We start from the raw sequence: 13402 nt of genomic DNA, 5'->3' as shown, positions 1-13402 counted from the left end.
TTTCACTATGAATTATGCAACATTTGCGTGTAGCCATATATATTATTGCAAAGCACAGAGCTGCTATTTGTTGATGCACAGACGCATTTAAACATTCATAACTGTCTTCATGGACGGTGATGCTGAGCAGTAGGAAGAGGAGGAGGAGGAGTGGGAGGAGGAGGAGGATGACTGAGGTCATGGTGTGACTTTATGCATGATGTGTTGCATGATTAGTCAACAACATAGTCCTTTAGGTCCAAACTTACATTACAAAATTGAGCCATCTTCCAAAAGCCTCCAGCCACATGAGATAATGCTGCCTGATGTCGAAATTAAACCATCAAGCCTTTTGCTCATACAGTGTGCTTCTAATGAAAGTAATCCCTCCTGAATTTGGCCAAGTTTAAGTAAAAAAAAAAAAAGTAATTTAGCTTCTCAGCCTGTGGCTCATTTTAGACATGAGGCTCATTTCACACCTCATTAATCCCACTTTCACATCTTTTGCATATGTAGGGTATTTCACACTTTTCTAAAAGGTGACTGGGCCTAAAAGGTAGACCCAATTACACTATATGAGCACTTTAAATAGCCTACTTTCACTATGAAAACTCCTACACGCAGCGCAGATGGCACAGCCCCTTGTAACCTCACTATGCTCACTATGTCCAGCCTGTGTGTGAAGGATTCCCATGTTGCCCAGTAATTCATGGACTAGTATATATGCTGGTTTATCCTTCTCGATCACGACGCGTGAGCGCTTCCTCCGGCTGCTGCCTTCCGCATGGGCGACCACAGGAGACAGTCACGAAATTATGACACAACTTACCCTTCTAACAACCGGCTCAGATGATCCCCAGCAGTGAAAACAAATCCGGTTTCTCAGATTTTTTTCTCCTCCAGGCAGCAGATGAGATGATTTGTCACATCATCCTGATACAGAGGCGCAGGAATAAACGCGCTTCTTGTTTTTTTCCCCACAGCCCGCAGATGTTTTTTAAGCCAAGCCCGGTGCCGTGGTATTAAATCTGGCCAGTCTTGATCACACCAGCAGCAGAGGCAGTCCAAGGTGCTGGGGTGGAAATGTATAGCCGCCGTCCGGATCTCTGCTTCCCACCTACGGACAGAGCATTCCCACACTGCTCCATGAATCGACCCGGGGTAAGTTTTCTTCTGCCGGTTGTAGCCTAATTCAGTTTGGCGGAGAGTCAGCCCCGCCCTGGACTGGAGACGGTCTGTGGAGAAGGCGAGCCCGTCAAGATCTCCAACCAATCGGTGCGGACACAGGGAGGCGCTGCTTCTCCCGGTGAGCGGCGGTGACTAAGCGATATCTGCAGCCAGAGAGTGGCACTGAAACTGGGGTTTAACTCCCTCCATCTACACTGATTATGTCATTTATTTATTTTATTTAACCTTTATTTAATCAGGAAGTCCCATTGAGTTAAAATGCAACAAATAATAATAATAAACTTTACTTACATAGCACCTTACAGAACACAGTTACAAAGTGCTGTGCAATAAAAATAAACACAATTAAAACACAAGAAGAATGAAACAAATAACATGGCATAAGATGTCATCTAGTAAATAAGGCAGGCCAAAACTAAGATCAAGATAATCAATGGGAAATAACATCAATAAGACAGCAGATAAAGTCAGGATATGCTTTCCCATAGAAGTATGTTTATACTATAAATGATATATCTTCATAAGGAGGAATCCATTTATGTGTACCTATATGTATGTGTATGTTATATGTGTGTAGTAGTAGTATTTTTTTATTTTATTATTTAATTCATTTTAGTTTATATTTTTTCATTATGTATAAATGTGCGTATGTGGCTTTGTGTTTATGTATATGTGTGTATGTGCATTTGTGCATGAATGTATATAGGGAAGACCGGGCATGATTGTAACACTTTTTGTTTGAGCAAGTGTAACTCAGTGGGTTTTTTTGTTAGAGCTCTTAAATTTTGATACGTGGTACCCATATTTGTCTGCTATAAATAACACACACTTTGACCTCTACTACACCATCACAGATTATGGAAATTAATGTCAAATACGAAGAGGTATATTGTTACAACGTACCCCAGTACTGGGGTGAGTTGTAACACTAGCTGGGGATGGATGTAACAATTAAATTATTGTGCTTAAAAAAGATTCACAATAGGCTAAATGTAAGTTTTAGCCTAAAGTTTTTAAGTTAAGTTTTTTATACTTACCAGGTCCTACTGATCCCAAATAGCTAGGAGAAATTAAAAATGCAAACCAAACAGAAGTTTGCATCTCAGGAGGCTATACCATGAACTCAAGAGCGGATTATGAGACAATGGGCCCCTGGGCACGGATATGCAAAAGACCCCCCCATCGCTCCTACATAGGAGCAAGACACACACACTTTATAGTTGTTAAGCTACATTTTATTTTTGTTTTGCATCTCTTTGTTGATGTTTTGTGTCTCTGTGAAGCAATTTAGTGTCTTTTTTATTCATTTTGTGTCTCATTGTGGTCATTCTGAACCTCTTCCTGGTCAGTACATGTTAGTTTGAGTGACATTGTGCAGGTGAGGGCTAGGGGGCCCTCCTTATACTTTGGGTTACCCTGAGCATGTGCAGTGTAGGTGCACTCAGTAATCCTTCCATGCATGGGCTTAAGTAACCTGGACGATCACTGTTTTTTATTCTTATTCAACTGCTTGCCCTCCTTGAAGAACACCTGATTTTATTACAATCAAGCACCTAGTTTCTTGACCCAGTGCTGAACTCCTTTCTTTTTTCATTATCAGTGACTTGAATCTTGAATCACTTTTTCAGTCACCAGTAAAAGCTGGTACTTTCAGAGCCTGTAGAACACAAAACAATAAGCCACTTCATCAGGTGAAGCTGTAAATTCATAGAAATTCAAGTGTTTGCACTCAGAAAGAAAGAAACCTCTCTTGACTCATTTGAGGTCAACACACTTGACGGGGTCACCAGAGCTGCAAGAGATGACACAGTCCTCCTCCCCTTTGCATACTCTCATCAAACATGTCTGTCCTGTACTTACTTCTTAGATTATGTCATAGATATACTCAAAATGATAGATTGTCTAATAACGGGTGAGAATCTTATTTCAGCTAACCTGGGAAGCTGAAATTAATTAATATAATTACATAGGTATTGATAAATAAATTGTGTATATAGCTCAGAGGACTACTGGACTTGTATCATATAAGCCTTCATATTTTTCTCCCATTTTTTGTTTGTTATTCGCTGAACCATGCAACGTTGCCACATGACACCATGATGCTCATGACATCACATGATACCAGCGAGCCCTGTGCTCACTGTCAGTAAAATTATACAGTCTTGCTCTATTACTAAGCCAATGAAGCAACTGATTGTTTGTTTACTATTATATAAATCTCACAAGTTTTCTTTAAATCAATGAGCACATTACAGCAGTGTCATATGATCCTGGGGGTTTGGGTCTGCTGATGGTAATATGGCTGACTGACTGATGCCTATTAAACTAAGCCTGAGCACTTTCTGTTTACATATCTGCTGCTACTGCTTTGTCTTTGTCTTTCTTTTATTTGAGATCAAGTTTTTCTTTTATTTTTATAAGACAATAGCACAATAAGGGGGTTATGTGCATAATAGCTCCAGTACAAAATGAAAAAACAAAAACAAAACAAAAAAACGGGAAATACGAAGTTCAAGAGCCGAAGGAGACTGAAAAGAAAGTCTGCGCTACAGTTCTGTCAGAAATTCGATTCTGTCAAGCATGATGCAGACAACCCTATCAATGTTGAATTATAGATACAATGTACACATACACATATCTACACACATGCACGCATCTACACATGTGCACATACCTACACATCTGCACATAAGTACACAGATATAGAGATACACAGATGTGCACATACATACATACATCCACACACAGATCGCCACCTACTCAACCCCTCCTATCATCCTCCCCAGATCCTGCCAGCCACCATAAGGACAGAAATTATACATATATATATATATATGCATCATGCTTGACAGAATATATATATATATTTATATATATATATATATATATAAATAAATCAAAGGGCATCTTATCTATAAGATAAATAACCTAACTTTATGAAATAGAGCTCCTCACTAGGTCTAATATGTGATTCCAATTTTCTATTGTCTGATATTTGGCACCATTTAATCTTGCCGTACAGAGTTCCATTGATACAATGTCTACAACTGACTGTTTCCACTGATTAAAAGAAAGATTTGCTTTGTCTTACTTAGTTCATACGCAGAAGCGTAAAAATAACTCAGAGATGGATAGATGTAGGAGGATGGATGAGTCCACCACAACTGCACACAATAATGAGATTCACATGTGTGGCATGCCATTATATTCCCATCATTGTTGCTGAGATTCCTCCCATACTTGTCCTCGTGGGATTCTGCAGCCATGTCTTAATCATTAATTCACACCCAAGCCTCATGGGCATTCCCCAGTGTGAGAGCATGTGCAGAAACTGAGGCCAAGGCATTTTCACAGCAATTATCTCTGTGCATACCTATACATTGAAATGTATTAAAGAAAAACTATCAACAGAAAGACAGGCAATGTTCTTCTACAGAGTTATTTGTTTCTGGGTGTTTAATACATTATCCATTTAATAAATTACATCTGCTAAAAGAAATAACAAGAGTGCAACACAGCACATTCACACTTTGCTTTGTACTGTGAAAGAGAAAATTTTCATTAGAGGAAATGGAGCCCCTTTACTGCATCAGGTAATACACGCTGCTGCTGCTGCTGCTGCTGCTGCTTCATCTAATGAAAAGACCATCACAGTACATTCCATCATGGTTTCAGTGAAAGCTCAGATCCACCTGGGAATATTCTGCAGGAGAGAGATGGATGTTAGGAAGCAGAAGGTTTCTGAGGTGCTGACAAGGGGCACCAAGTACGCAGTTTTCCTCAGATGAGGTTTCGGGGCACAAGCCGCTCAGGTTCCTGGAAAAGTCTCCTTCATGGTTGCTTTGATGTGCGTCTCGATTAAGACACCCACCGCCGAACTTTCTGCTTTTAAAATAAAGAAAGACATAATATGGTCTCGTTTTTATGCTGACGGCGCAGATGATTTGTTTGTGTTAACAAGGGGTCATAAGACTGCCTGACTTTTATATTCAGTGGTGTTTTCTACAGACCTACGAAGAAGTATTCAGACCCTTAACTCAAATGCAAGTAGTAATACTACACTAAAAAGTACTCCATTACAATTCCAGATTTTAATTAAAGATCCCCGCCACTTAAAAATGTGGGGTTTTTTATGTTTATGTTCCCTGAAATATCTGATCTTCGCTATACCGACTGGTATCTGTGTAAAGATTGGATGTTCCTCGAGCCCCTTAGGTCCTGTTCGGCCCATAGACCTGACATTGGCTGTGTTGACATGCGCACTAACATTCCACTATTATTCCGAATGACAATATTCTGAATTTAATGTATACATGGTATACATACATACAACACATTCTGTTTAAATTTTCCGAAATTAGGCCTTTTTCCAAATTTAGCAATTACCGCTCAAGACGTGAGATATGCCAATATTATTCAGGTTTTACTATAATTTTTTTGGACATGTATACAGCGTGTTCAGAATATGCGTCTCAGTTGGGGTTTGTACCGCAGTCTGCAGCACACTGGCTTTTCTACGTCTAGGGTCTGCTCTGTGCATTGTCATGGATACATTGTACAGGCTGAGGTAGAGATGCACACCCTAGAGAAAAGCCCACATTTGAGCCCAGTCTCACTCTGAAGATGTCGAAATCCGGCGTTTGGGCAGTGACTCGTGATGTCAGAAAGCAACGAAAAAAGGAGTCCTTTAACGTCGGCGTGAGACGTGGCCGGTTGCCGTGATAGTTTAATGGTGCCCGCTGGTGTCAGGCGGGGCAAGGATGAAAGTTAAGGCAAAGAAAGTCAGACTGGGACAGGTGGGAAGGGTGGTGGATGGGTCCAACAAACACGGACTTTAACCCAAGAGAGCGGTGTTCGTGTCACGTAAAGCCAAACCCTGTTCTTTTTTCCTAAACCTAACCACATGCTTTTGTTGTTGAAGGAAAAAAAATGTCTCTGCGCAGTGTAGTGCATTTATTTTGAAAGAGACTGTATGCAAATGTTAAGTGATTTTTAAATTGCTTTTGTCTGCTTGAACAAAAGTTTTAAAACCTTCACTGAAATATATAAATCCTTCATGGGTCAAATATTCATAATAAAAAGAGTCATGATCAACCTTGTTTGTGGTTCGAGGAGTCCTGTCAACAGTTTTTACAGACGTCTCATTAACAATGGGGGAAATGCTTTCTGAGTCGCATAGGATTTTTTGCTGCAATACCGCTAGTGGCCACTGGGGAAAATAGAGGCAAAGCTGAGCAGCATTCCTGAGGGCCTGGTGCAATGTTTGTCACTACTGAAGGGGGCAGTGTCTGTGCACTACCCTTCGCCGGGCACGCTAGATTAAGTACATCACTAAATACAAAAGGTAATTGCTATCTAATATGCAAAACTGAAACCTTCTGCACAACACAGACTTACAGAGAATGTCAAAAGTGAGCTTTGAAATTTTTTTTTTAACACCTCTCCTCCACAGCTCCTCCACAGCTTATCACCATTAGCAGCTCTCCTCCCATACATTAAGTAATATTGGTAGCAAGAAACATCAAGATTGAATTTTGTTAGTTCAAACGTGAGGGTAAACCAAAATTCACAGCAGGCTCACAGCAGACAAGTGTCCCAACTGGTCTTGTTTGTAGTTCACAGTATGAAAGGCTAGAGCTTTCCCTCAGCTCAAGTCTCCTCTCCGTCTCGCACCCACGGGTCTCGTCCCTGCCAGCATGACTGATCACCACACTGAAAATTGAGCTGATTCAGAGACATGCTCCTAAACTAGGCAAAAGACAGTATTTCCACCACAGGAGTTTATTGGACTTCATCAACTCTTTTACAAGTACTCAGCTATGTAAGGACCGTTCAGTGGCCTACCGGGAGTCACTGATTGATATACCATGAAGTTGTAGTAATTAATGGTGACGTTTCCCCTGGGATACAGGAGGGTTGAAGCTGGGGCAAAGGCAGCAATTAGGAAGCAACGCAGGACCTGTAGGAGCACTCAGGGCCCCCTGAAGCCCCATCAATCAGACTCAGATAAAAGGGTTGAGCGCAAGGGTAATGTTTGAGCAAAAGGACATTGTCAGACGGTCCATAAACGGCTTCCTCTTTCTTCAACCAAGCAGAGAAGTGGAGGGGAGGCCATCATTTCTGGGTTAAGACCACAGAGAGGTTTTTGCTTGTACATGCGTGACATGGTTTCCACACCAGAGAAATATTCAAAAGAACCCAAATACTGTTAACAAGCATGTGTCTCTTAAAGGATGATTTTATGGGTCTAGTGATTTTTGCTAGAACAAGACATGTCAGTGTATTCTATCAGAATTAAGGGCATTCATTTCATCCGTACTCGTCATATTTTAACGCTGGGGCTTGTACTATAATGACGCCAGGGACAGCCTCTTGCAGTGTATCTTGATGTAGAAGGGGTCAGCCGTAAGTCATGTTAGTCAACTCACATGACTGCAAAGGGGTTGCCTGCCGTTGCTTGGTGTGTTTTCGGTATTAGGGTTAGGAACAAGCTGCATATTCTGGTACTGAAAAATCAAGCCAATGCAGAAGTGCCAAAAACTGCACTTCCTCTTATGGCCACTTGAGGCTGGCTCCAAAAGCTGGGGGAAATCACAGCCCAACTTTAAGCATGTTTACTGCCTGTTACAAATTGGTCATAACAACTGTACGAGGTTAAATTTTTATTAGAGCCTGTCTGCAAGGCATTACTACAATGGATGTGTAAAGAGAATTGGATACAGCATTGAAGGCAGGGCCCCATTTATTCCTGTAAAAGTTGCTCAGTGGTAGCCTGGAAATCCAGACCCAAATCTAGAAAGATTTAGGGTCTGGCTATGAGTAATGAAAATGGTCCAACTCGAGGGGCGGCACCAAACATGCATTTGAAAATATCACTGCACGCAATTAGATAACATTACAACCAATCAGAACAATACTTAGTGTTTAGCTACCAGCGGAGCTAACTGGTAGATTAGACTGTTGCCGCATCCGGTCGGCAAACAGCAAAAACGTCCTTCTTGCAAAGAAAAGATTCGAGCGCCGTCTTCTGTTCCTCTTTTAGAGAAAAAGCCAAGTTTAACTCGTTCATTGTAGCAGCCAAAGGCGTTTCAAACAACTGGTGTTCATCCGTAGCCATCTTGCAATGTTTACTGACTGATTCCGGACTTCGTTGTCGCAGCACTGTCGTCATCTGTTTAGCTCGCCTCTGGCCCGCCTATATCAGATACACCGATGTGATTGGTGCAGCTCGGCTCCAACGGCATGGGTAATGAGCATCATTACTGATTGCCAGAGTGACTCGCTGAGCAAATTCAAATTGTGCTCTTGGGAGAACTCTGGATTTCCAGGGTAGCTCAGTGGTGCATAAAGCTAAAAAAAGTTCTACTGCTGTGTATAAAATTACCCAGATGATTGGCGCTCTTCTACACCTTGTGGCTCATAGCGCAGGCTGCATAGTGGTCTGCTGACTTGAATGGGTATGAAATTATTGAATCGTGGCCCGGGTTGGGAGAGAGTTATTGTTTGAAGTAAGGGAGTTCAAGAATCCCCGGGTCTTGTTTATGAGTGAGGGCAGAACGCAACGTGAGATGGATCAGTGGTTTGGTGCAGCTTCTGCAGTGATGCAGGCGCTGTGTTACTCCATCCTGGTGAAGAGGGAGCTGAGCCAGAAGGCAAAGCTTTCGATTTACTGGTTCATCTATGTCCCAACCTTCACCTATGGTCATGAGCTCTGGGTAGTGACCGAAAGAATGAGATCATAGATACAAGTGGCCGAAATGAGTTTCCTTCGTGGGGTGGCTGGGCTCAGCCTTAGAGATAGAGTAAGGAGCTCGGACATCCAGAGGGAGCTCGGAGTAGAGCTCTGCTCCTTCACGTCAAAAGGGGTCAGTTGAGGTGGTTCAAACATCTGACCAGGATGCCTCCTAGGCACCTCCCATCCCAGGCACGTCCAATTTGTAGGAGGCCCTGGATTAGACCCAGAACATGCTGGAGGGATTATATATCTCATCTGGCCTGGGAACACATTGGGGTCCCCCAGGAGGAGCTGGAAATCGTTGCTGGGGAGAGGGGCGTCTGGGGTGCTATGCTTGGCCTGCTGCTCCCATGACACAGCAGTGGATAAGCTGATGAAAATAGATGGATTGATTATTTAATTGTGCAGTTCTTCGAGACTTTCCAAATGTCATCCAGCCAAAGAGATCAAATTCTGATAGTGAAATGAGTCATTTCACAGGGGGGTGTGATGCTCAAAAAAATATATCCACTGATTTGCAGACATTATGTAAGTCTAAGGGGAACAGTCTTTTTGGGCCCCATGGCATCATGTGACAGACGTAATTCCACTGTTTGGCTTGTATGAAAATTGGCTTCAAAGCCAAGCACACCTCCTGGGGGCCTGACTACCACAATCTCAATCTACCCCTCGCTGCTCCAGAGCTCCACCCTCTTGTTCAAATGGTTACTTCTGGCTTCACGAAACCAAGATGGCAGCAGCCCAAATGCCAGACTCAAGGCTTCAAAACAGGAGTCCACAACTAATGGTTGACGCCACAGTAGCTGCGTCCCATATTCCAAATACAGTCTATGGTTAGGAAAGGATCGTACTTGACGTTAAATGGGTCAGCAGTTAGGTTTAGGCAACAAAACTACTTGGTTAGGTCGTGGTTGACTCACGTAACTAACGACTGACATGACGAAACAACTCAACACTGACGTTTAGTTCCACACAGGACACAAACACTAGTCTCCTGGGTCAGAGTCCTGTGCTTGTTGGACCCATCTTCCTCCCCTCCTGCATGCCACAAGTGGACTTGTGCGCTCTTTATACAACATCCGTTGCCCTGAACGTCTAATAATGATGCAGATGGTTTTACACTGGAGTGGGTTGAAGGCTTGGGTGTCTCATACAGACACTAATGAGTATCCCTACACAGGTGGTGTATTTTTACACCCTGGGAGTGAGAACAGGCTGTTAAAGACATGCTAAACCAAAATTAAATATTGTTATCTTAAGGTTTTGTCTGTAGCACTGATCACACAATCCATATCGGGCTAGATCTAAAGAGGTAAAATACAGCACATGCTGGTTTTCATTCAATAACAGACCACATACTGTGTATCACTGGGCAAAGGGAAACCAACTGTACTGCTGCTAAATACCACAGCAGAAGGACGCTCCCAAAGAAATCAAAGTGGGCAGGAAAGCTTTTGCTGTGTGGGCATGTTGAACAGATTAACACTCCCTTGTTTTTGTGATAAGACCAGCGAGATCCTGCAGACGGCCCTCCCACCTCCACCACCACCCCCACCGGACTCAACGGTTGCTCCCTCAGAGAGCCACAGGTGTGAGCTGAGACAAGGAAGCTGTTATCAGAGTGGACCATGAAAGGTCAGGGAGGCTGGAGATTTTAGTGCTGGCTCAATCAATAAACCAAACAGATGGAGGGCTGAGTTTTTGTCTTTTAATGATCTACTAAAACAGTCCTCGACCTGTTATTGACGCTCTCGTGTATGCTTGGAAAATGTTACATGGTATAAAAAACGACTGTGGGTTTATTTATTTTACTTGATAGGCTTAAACCAAAGATTCTGCAAAGTTGTATCTATTTTTCAAGTGTGTCTCTGCAGAATAGACTCCGCTCAACTCGATTGATGCAATAAAACTATACATGTGGTCTAGACAGATACATACAGTAGACACAAGCATGAATGCTTTTCCCTCATCTGTGTTTATATACCAGTGGTTCTGTTCAAACCTGTGGACATGCAGATGTGGAAAAAGAACTGTCTCTCCATAAGCATGTCTCTGTTGTGCAGGTGTCTGAACTCACATGGAATAATCCTTCTGTTCCTCCCTCCTAGTGAGAGCCCAGCCACCTGTGCAGCAAACAAGAAAAGCAGCTCATAAATCATTAATTGTCATCAATTAATAATTAATCCCATCAAACGCTGAAGATGCAGATGTCTACCAGGCTCTGCCGCTCATTTGCTCAGTGAGGAAGAAGCCTCGCTGTTACTTGTCATAAAAATGATTGCAGTTAAAGGTGCTACTGGAAGGGTTTCTGAGAAGACATTTCAGAGCTTACCGAAAGAGGATCTTCATGTTTATATTTTGGTATTTTTAAACTCGCATCATTAAATCAATCTGCTTGTTGTTGTGCTGCCACACCTCGTAATGGAATGGCTAACACTGAAATCTGTTATAAATACGATCGCGTCATGAAAGCAATGCAAATTTAAACTCAGTATAAAAGAGGTGGTTATCTCAGCAGCTCAAAAGCTATGACACGTTGCCACTAATAGTTTACAGTGTTTATTTACAACAAAGAACATCAGAGAGGTTCTTTTTTAAAATCATGACTCTCTTATTAAAGAGCTGCAGCACAGCCTGACCCAGTTAGGATTTGTCAATCATGAAAAATGTGTTATGACGGATGAAATCACTGCAGAAAACAAGTATAGCTTTAAGAACATAAATATTTTATATTACATTATATTTTTTATATATTATATTTTATTATATATTTTCAATTTTATAGTTTCTTTAAAGTGGCAGTATACTCAGAGAAAGCTTTTGCATTGCACTCAAAAATAAGACGTCATAAACACTGCAGGACAAAAAAGTTACATTATTTTGGTCCATTCATTTCAGTCACGTTTCATGTAATATTTTAATACAGCCGGATATAAAACAAAGATAGCAATGCCAGTCTGTCACAGTTTTGAAAACAGGGCAGGGGCTAACACATTTGGCGCCCTATCTTGACCCCCATTTTCAGATCTAGTATTGGCATAAATAAAACAAATACTTAAAAAAAAGTTTTGCTGATCCAAAGTTTTCTTTGTTTGATATGTCAGAGCCAGTCAGGAATATTTAAGAGAGAGGTCAGTGAGGGGGAAACAGTCCCACCTGACAGGAAGAATGGGCTACATTATGTATGAGGCAGATACCACGGTAACCTAGCGTTAACATCAGATTCAATACGATAATCTGTATCCAGTGTTTAAAGTGGTTTAGTAATTTTTTTTGTGCATTTGGAATAATAAATATCCTCACTGTAAATGATGATATGTTCAATTTCTTTTAATGTCAGAAACTTGGTTGCAATTTTGGCGCCCCCCTCTGGGTGGGGCCTGTGGCCTATGGGAACCACTGTTTAAATCTATGAGCATATATTTACAGATTTATGAGGAGTTAGATCAAATTAAAACTTTTCACTGTGTAAATTTTAATCAACATACTCTTAATCAAAATAATCCGAACTTTAATCAAAAACAAACACGAGCAGTTACTTCCTGTCTACACATCGCATGAGGGGAGGATATTATACCCAGCAGATCAAACCTTAATCTTCATAGGATTCTCTGACTCATGGTGTAGTAAGATATTTTCAGTCTGCCTGCATTCTGCTCCTCCATCTGCACACACAGATGAGTTTCTGGCGTCCCTGATTGGCGTCACTATCACTGCGGTGACTGCTGGAGTTGAAAGTGATCCAGAATGCAATGCTACAAGCCAAGCTGTGGCTGCTAAGATTATCAGTGGCAGCAACTATGAAAGCTGCCCTGCCCAGACCTCAGCATCACTGCTGACAGGCAGTAGAAACACAGTCAAAGCAAACAAAGGCCTTCGCTGGTCCACCAGACATGACAAAGTCAACACGCCATGCCAGAACTGTTCTACTGAACATGCTCAGCAGATTTCTGTCTGGATCATATCCTGGCTCAATAAATCCATCCAGGTCTTTATGTCAATAATTACAGCACGGCTGCTCTAATCCCATTCTTATTTGTGAGTAAACAAAAATTCTGATTTAGGGATTTTACTCTTAAAACTTTTTTCCATTTTGGCAAATAAAAGCAAGCAATAAGAAATGCTGCAGAACAGCTGCAATGCCATCCAATAACTCGCCGTGCAAATATTGGAGCTGGGAATTTTTATGAAGCTTTTTGAATCTCTTACCCTCGATCCAATGTCGTGCCCTTCACCTATTTCTGCAATGCCATACACACACTCTCACACACACACCAGGCTGCCACCTCAACAGCATGCTGCACTTTCTGGCACCTCTCCAAACATCTGACTGAGGCCTGTGTGGGGAGAGACTTTTTTTTTTTTTTATAGCAATATTGCTCTGATGTTTCCGTCTTTTCTATTCTATTGAAATTAATAAACACAAGATTGAAGATATTTCCTAATTCCTTATGCTAAATGTAATACTAAAATACTGCATAATATTTGGAGTATTAAAAG

At 41.7% G+C, this 13402-nt stretch overlaps 1 protein-coding gene across 3 annotated transcripts in view; it reads right to left on the bottom strand.

The window, feature by feature from the left end:
• The window catches only part of rhbdf1a (rhomboid 5 homolog 1a (Drosophila)), a 42154-nt gene extending 40927 nt beyond the window's left edge, over positions 1-1227 (bottom strand). For 2 of the 3 annotated variants that reach the window (XM_049560879.1, XM_049560880.1), the window contains exon 1: positions 809-1227. The gene's annotated coding sequence lies outside the window, so the exon portion shown is untranslated. The remainder of the gene's footprint in view (positions 1-808) is intronic. The other variant, XM_049560882.1, reaches the window with a different exon arrangement.
• Between the last annotated feature and the right edge of the window lie 12175 nt (positions 1228-13402).

The sequence above is a fragment of the Epinephelus fuscoguttatus genome, linkage group LG19 (genome assembly GCF_011397635.1).
Source record: "Epinephelus fuscoguttatus linkage group LG19, E.fuscoguttatus.final_Chr_v1".
Taxonomy (NCBI): Eukaryota; Metazoa; Chordata; class Actinopteri; order Perciformes; family Serranidae; genus Epinephelus; species Epinephelus fuscoguttatus.
This window is presented reverse-complemented; position numbering and strand designations above follow the sequence as displayed.